Source organism: Galeopterus variegatus, unplaced genomic scaffold (genome assembly GCF_000696425.1).
Source record: "Galeopterus variegatus unplaced genomic scaffold, G_variegatus-3.0.2 Scaffold545, whole genome shotgun sequence".
In the NCBI taxonomy this organism is placed as follows: Eukaryota; Metazoa; Chordata; class Mammalia; order Dermoptera; family Cynocephalidae; genus Galeopterus; species Galeopterus variegatus.
In genome coordinates this window covers 568,395-576,018 of record NW_007726656.1, presented here as the reverse complement: position 1 = coordinate 576,018, position 7,624 = coordinate 568,395, and positions in this window count along the sequence as shown.

The following is a 7,624-nucleotide window of genomic DNA, read 5'->3' as shown; positions in this document are numbered from 1 at the left end:
TCCCCAACCCCCATTCCCTCCCCCTCTCCCCTCTAATTGCCCTAGATTTCTTCTCTCCTTCTGAAAGAATAATGGTTACTCTGTTGATTTGTTGCCTAGATGATCTGTCCAGTGCTGAGAGGTGTGATCAGGTCTCCCAGTATTATCATAGAGCAGATGCTTCTTCTGTCACTCTGAAATGGGTTTTGTGGAAAGAAACATCCTTTTCTTTTCTTCGTCTCTGCTGGTGACTCTCCTTGTGCGAATGCACTCCANGGCTGAGCGAGGTGCGGGAGCAACGCCGAGGGTTGCAATCCCGTTGCCGGTCCCCGGTCCGGTACGGGGGCAACACTGAGGGCTGCGATCGAGGGTTGCAATCCGTTGCTGGACACGGAAAAAGACAAAAAACAAAAAAAACAAACAAAAAAAAAGTGTAATGCCATTTTCATTCCTGATCTCTTGTATGTGACCTGTTTTTCTCTTTTAGGGTGTTCAGAAATTTCACAATATTGTGCTCTTGTGTTTATTTTTATAAAAGGTATTTTTTAAATTGTATGTATTTAATGCATACAATATGATGTTTTGATACACTTATCTTGATATACATATACATAGTGAAGTGATTACTACAATCAAGCAAATTGACATACCCATCGTCTCATATATTTACTTTTTTACTTTTTTAAAAAAAATTTATTTTATTTATTGAATCAAAATCAATTATACACATTTTGGGGGCTGAACATTAAGATATGTTGATTAAATCAATATTACTAGCATATATGTTGTTACAAATCATAATTATTCTTTATGCCCCTTGTCCAACCTCTCCCCAACCCCCATTCCCTCCCCCTCTCCCCTCTAATTGCCCTAGATTTCTTCTCTCCTTCTGAAAGAATAATGGTTACTCTGTTGATTTGTTGCCTAGATGATCTGTCCAGTGCTGAGAGGTGTGATCAGGTCTCCCAGTATTATCATAGAGCAGATGCTTCTTCTGTCACTCTGAAATGGGTTTTGTGGAAAGAAACATCCTTTTCTTTTCTTCGTCTCTGCTGGTGACTCTCCTTGTGCGAATGCACTCCAGTGGTGGGAGGACCATCTGCATGGTGGCTGTGGTGTCTAGCCGCTTTTGCAGTAGTCATGGTTATTGTGGTGGCTGTGGTGGGCCACCCACGTGGAGGTGATGTTTTTGGTATGCTCCTTGGCACTGGCAGTATGCCTGGTTGTGGGGTGTTTGGTCCTCTTCTCCATGCCTCTGGTCCCTGGGCAGTCCCCAAGGTGCTGGTGCCATGTGCCTGGTTGTGGGAGGGCGGTCTGGTCCCCTTTTCCATGCCCCAGGTCTCTGGGTGGGCCCCAAGGCACTGGCACCATGTGCCTCGTTGTGTGAGGAGGGTCCGGTTCCTGGCTCCATGCCTTGGGTCACTGGGTGGGCCCAAGGCGCTGGCTTGGTTTGCCTGGTTATGGGAGAGAGGTCCAGACCCCTTCTCCATGTCTCAGGTCCCTGGGCAGGGCCTGAGGCACTGGCATGGTGTGCCTGGTTGTGGGAGGGTGGTCTGGTCCCCCTCTCCATGACCTGGTTCCCTGGATGGGCCCCAAGGTGCTGGCTTGGTGTGCCTGGTTGTGGGAGAGAGGTCCGGTCCCCTTCTCCATGCCCTGGGCCCCTGGGTGGGCTCTGAGGCACTGGCATAGTGTGCCTGGTTGTAGGAGGGTGGCCCAGTCCCCTGTCCATGCCCTGGGTCTGTGGGCAGGCCCTGAGGCATTGGCTTGTTGTGCCTGGTTATGGGAGAGAGGTCCGGTCCCCTTCTCCATACCTCAGGTCCCCAGGCGGGCCCTGAGGCACTGGTGCAGTGTACCTGGTTGTGGGAGAGAGGTCCAGTCCCCTTCTCCATGCCTCAGGTCCCCAGGCGGGCCCTGAGGCACTGGTGCAGTGTACCTGGTTGTGGGAGAGAGGTCCAGTCCCCTTCTCCATGCCCTAGGTCCCAGGGTGGGCTCCGAGGTGCTGGCATGTTGTGCCTGGTTGTGGGAGGGTGATCTGGTCCTCGACTCCATACCTCAGGTCCCTGGGTGGGTCCTGAGGAAATGGTTCAGTGTGCCCTGGTTGTGGGAGGGTGATCTGGTCCCCTTCTCCATGCCCTGGGTCCCTGGGCAGGCCCCAAGGTGCTGGCATGGTGTGCCTGGTTGTGGGAGAGAGGTCCAGTCCCCTTCTCCATACCTCGGATCCCTGGGTGGGCCCTGAGGTGCTGGCATGTTGTGCCTGGTGTGGGAGAGAGGTCGGTTCCCCTTCTCCTTGCCCTGGGTCCTGGGGTGGGCTCCGAGGTGCTGGCATGTTGTGCCTGGTTGTAGGAGGGTAGTCCAGTCCCCAACTCCATACCCCAGGTCCCTGGGTGGGCCCCAAGGTGCTGGTGGTGTGCCTGGGCCGGAACTAATTTTTTGTCCTTTGATTCTTACACGGGGGCACTTCCTGTGGGAACCAGTACTTGAGCTGTGTGGTTGAGCTAAATTGCTGCTTTGCTGCTGTTTCCCTAGGGAAGGCTTTTTGTGCAGCTCAGAGTTTACTGGTTGACCTTATAGGTACTTCTGGCTCTCCAGAGACCTGGTGCACCTGGGTTGTGTAGAATCTCTGATCTGGGCCTGAGTTTTTTCATCAAACTGCACCCCATGCAATTCTGCATTCCTGACGAGTCTCCTCTGAGTGGTCCTGTGCTGATGGGGGGGCAGATTGGCTGTCCTTGCTGTGTCCCAGTGTTCCCCTGGTGGGCCCATCTCCCCCACCGCCTGTGCTGCAAACACTTCCCATGGGACGGGCCCTGCACCCGTCCCTTGTGATGACTCACCGGCCTCTGAGTGGCTCCCTTTTTTCAGTTGTTCTGACTCCTCGCTCCTGCGTGGGTCCACAGGAACCCTATTAGTGGTCTTGCTGTCCTAGGGGGCCACCAAGGCCCTCTTCTCCTCTGCCACCTCCAACTAACTCCATCTGAAGGGCACAGCCACAGCTTCTGCCGGCTCCTGCTCCTTGCTCAGCACCAGGAGCCTTAAAGCAGCCGCAGCCCAAAATGCTCAGAGCAGCTTTTTCTTTCTCTCATCATAGTTTCTCCCACTTCATGAACTCCATAGGTCTCTCCTCCTCTTCCCGTGAGCTCCAGCGGCCCCAGCTTGGCTGGTGTTACATTTTTATAGTTGTAAATTGGTTGATTTGTGGGAGAGAGTGACGCTGGGAACCGTCTATTCTGCCATCTTGATCGGATCTCCCTACTTTTTTACTTTTCTTTCTTTCTTTCTTTTTTCTTCTTCTTTTTTTTTTTTCTGGTGGTAAGACTACCTAAAATCTACTCTCTTGTCAAATTACCAGTCCACAGTACAATATTTTTAACCATAATTCTCATGCTGTACATTAGATCTCTAGACTTGTTCGTCCCACATAACTGAAACATTGCACCCTTTGACCTACATCATCTTCCCATCCCCCGCCCATGAAAGGCATTTGTATTGGGCACTTTGTACTCTTTCAAGCTAGAAATTCATGTATTCTGGGAAATGTTCTTGTTTTATTTCTGTGATAATCCCCCCATACATGCGCTTTTTCTCTTTTGTCTTTCTGGAACTCCTGTTATCTGATGCTAGACTTTTGGACTAATTGTCTAGTTTTCCTATTTTTTATTTTTTTGTCTTTTTTCCGTGTCCGGCAACGGACCGCAACCCTCAGTGTCACGCCCGTACCGGACCGGGACCGGAAACGGGATTGCAACCCTCGGCGCTGCGCCCACCCCTCACTCAGCCAGTGAGCAGGAACCGGTCTGTACGTGGGATCCGAACCCTCGGCGGGAGCACCACCGCACTCCCAAGCGGCGCACTTATCCAGTGCGCCACCGGGCCGGCCCTTGTTCTGTTTTTTAGAAAACTTTTCTTCTACTTTATCTTGGTATTGGGTTTTTCAGTGTAGATTTCCAAGAGCTCTATCTTGTTTTCTAAATGCTTTTTTCATAGCAATCTTTGTCTCATGGATATGATATTTTCCCTTATTTCTAAGGCTATTTGTTGTTTAGGGGATGTTTTCTTTTGCTTCCTGCAACAGTCTCTCTTTCCTCTGAATGCCTTTTTCCTGTCTATTTTTGTCTCTCTCTTTCATATTATAAGTGTTTTCTCAGATGTCCTGTCATCCTTTATTGTCTGTTCATATCTGAGTAAGGCACTGAACAGTATATTCACACTGTGCCCAGGTGTTACCCACAGGTCACTGGCAAAGGGAAAAGGGTCCCTTTACAGTGGAGAGATCAAGCAGTCACCACCTCTACCAAGTGATCAAACTTCTCTTCACTGCTAGTGAGCTATTCACATGCAATCCCCTGATACAAACAACATGAAGGGTAGAACTTCACCTGTGTGTCTTGCCAAAATTATCTGATCCAAGTCTAGTCGAGCCTTTAGATCTCACTTCCAGTTTACAGGATTTACAAGAGATAGAGCTACTCTATCTCAAATAACAGCACAAAGGAACATTTGGGAGCAAGGGGTGAGGGAAGAAACAATCAGACAAATCCGATGTGAGACACTCCTTCAAGTAACTGTTCCTGCCCCTTCAAAAAGGCAGCAAGGGGTGAGGGAAGAAACAATCAGACAAATCCGATGTGAGACACTCCTTCAAGTAACTCCTTCAAGTAACATGTGGGGAAAAGTCCAGCCCCTTCTTGCTCTCTCTCTTGTGGAATGATGTCTTCTGCCTTGTTATGACACAGCAGGAAGGCCTTCACCTGATCCTGGACTCCCCAGCCTCCAGAATCATGAGCCAATACATTTCTGTTCATTATAAATAACTCAATCTCAGGTGTTCTGTTACAGCAGCACAAAATGAACTAAGACACATACAAGGGGACTGTAAAAAGTTCATGGAAAGATTTGCAATATCTTTCAATTCTATTTTTTCAGAAACTTTTTTAAAGTCCCCTCATAACAACCAAATGCAATGTGTGAACAAGTAAAAGACATTCTAGGAACAGTGGGGGAAATTGAACTATGGATTGAATATTAGAATATATTAGGGAATTATGTTAAATTTTCTTAGATGTGATCATAGATTTATAGTTACGTGAGATAATGTCCTTATTCTTTAGAGATGGATACTGAAATACGTAGGGGTGAAATATGATGTCTGTGACTCATTGTCAAATGGTTCAGAAAAACGATATACCGAACACACGCATATCTAAAGATCAAGCAAATATGGCAAGATGTTAACAACTGTAGAATGTAAGAGGTTGGTATTCGGGTGTTTGCTGTACTATTCTTTCAATTTTTCTGTATGTTTACATTTTTCCATAAAAAAAATGTAGGTGGAAAAAAGAGGAAGTTACCAACAAGCTGGTAGAAAACTGTGAGCCTTGTGTATATGGCGAGGCCTTGTCAATTGTTGACCCAACTATCTCATCAGGGGACCTTCAAATGTCGGCATCACTGAGTCCTCTCTCTAGTGGTCAGAATTCCCAGAGAGGAGCTTCCAGCCCCACCTGGGCTGTGTAGGCCTCACTGCCAGCACCTGGGCGCTGAGCAGGGACAAGCTCTAAGCAACCCCACTGGTCAGTTCACAGACTTTCACTCAATTCTTCTGTTTTCACAGGCATCTCACCCCATCCTCAACTGGGTAAAGCCTTCAGAGAAGAAACCAACAGCATCCTGCTGGGGCACGGAGAGGCAGTTGCCTGCCTGAGTAAAACAGAGGAGATTCAGGGTCTCTCTTCATACAGACTTTTCACCAATACCGTTTTCAGCCCCACTTTGGTGCTCCCTGATATTCCAGGTACTGAGATCTTTTGGGGTTTGGTGCCTAAGGACTTATCACCTGAAGCCATGTAGAGAGAACATAGTCTCTGGAATCACACCTCTGCAGAAGTTCAAATGCTGCTGTGTGATCTAGGGCAAGTTACTTAACATCTTCAAAATTAGGGTGCAAACTCTTCTAATGTTTTGGCTGATTGCATGAGTTAATATACCTTCAATCCTTAGACCAGTCCCTGGCATAGACTAGGTTCTTTGAGCTCTACACACACCCCATCCCCAGCAGATTTAGGTTTCTGCTTTCTCTGGTTTGTGAGGTTACTTTCCATCTTCCATAATTTTATTGCTACCTCAAGCTTGCTACTGTCTCTTCTGCTTTCTTAGCTTTTTTTTTTTTTTTTTTAGAGTGAGTTTGGCTTTTTAAAAAATCCCTTTATTGTCTCTCTGGTAGGGTTTGGAGAGAGAGTACAGTTAAATGTATGTATGCATTTCACAACATTAAACCACAAGTCTCAAAGACTTTCTTTCTTCCTTTCTCTGTCCCTCCTAAAGACCCCTGCAGGTAGTTTATTCTTCATATTCCAGCCTGAACTCACTAGGCTATTGTAGGCCAAGCCTAGGGAGTGAATCTCTATACTTCTGAGTCAGGTCTGGCAACCAGCTCCCAATGTTATCTAGAAAATGCCTGAGAAGTGCTCCTTTCCAAAACCTCCTGAGTCATCACTGGCTTAGGGGACGGAAGATCCTGTGGCAGCTGCAAAGCTTGTAGAAGAGCCTTGTGACCACGGCTGTGTCAGAACAAAACCACCACAGGCTCTGCCCCACTGCCCACAGCTCTTGACTCCTAGGGACCATCTGATTGTCCTGGAGAACAGAATCCTATCTTTAAAATGGTAGAAAGGGGTGCATTTGCAAATGACTTGCTTGAAGAATTTGGAGTGCTCGTTTAGAAGAATAAATTCCTTCTGCAGCTAGGATTAGGCCTATGGAATTTTGTGACTGCGGGTTCTTTTTCCACTGGGGTCATGATGCTGTCCTTTGGCACTTAGAGAAACCCCACTGGGGCTTAGATGAATTAAATAATTTGCCCAAGGGTACCAGTTGGTGAGGGGTAGAGCTGGTTTCTGTCAGTTCTGAATGACTTCAAGCCCAAACCCTAAACCACCACGCTCAACTGCATTTAGACAGTGCCAGTTTGAACCAAGTGTGGGGTTGCCTCTTCCTCTTGGTAGTGATTCTCTCATGGAAGAATTTTCATAACCCTGAAAAAGCTTTATCTACATGTTTTTATATCCTTTGTATTTTCCCTCCAGGTTAAGCCAGCACTTAATGCCACTGAAATTGAAGTTTGTGGAATTCAAAAAAAAAGAGAATAAAAATTGCAAAATGATATGGTGTCATATTAATAATCTAGAGATCATTTATAATTATGATGCCTCCTTCTATTTGAAAAATTAGAAGTGCTTTTATGAGAATTAATTTGTTTAGATTTGCAATTTCATGCTTGAAGTAGCCTGCAAAAATATCCATGTGGCCCAGGTTGGGAACAGAAGGGGGATTCATGATCAAGTTTTGGTTTGAGATCTGAGGCAGGACAATGCCATTTCTCAGGAAGAATTTTTAAATACTTACGATCTGTAGCCACATAGCCTAATTTCTTTGGGTGTGAATGTATCAGAGGAGTGAAAATCAAGACAATGAAGTGAAGATAAAAGACATTTTTTTCTTTCTAAATTTGTTTTGTTTTTCCTGAGCTGTGGCTTTTATGAGCCACAGGGGAAGCAAATTTGGGTCACCCTTCATGGCTCTGCAAAATTCTTACCTCAGTGAGGTCAGGGACAGTCACAGGTGTTCACAGTCTTGCCTGCGGGGAGTG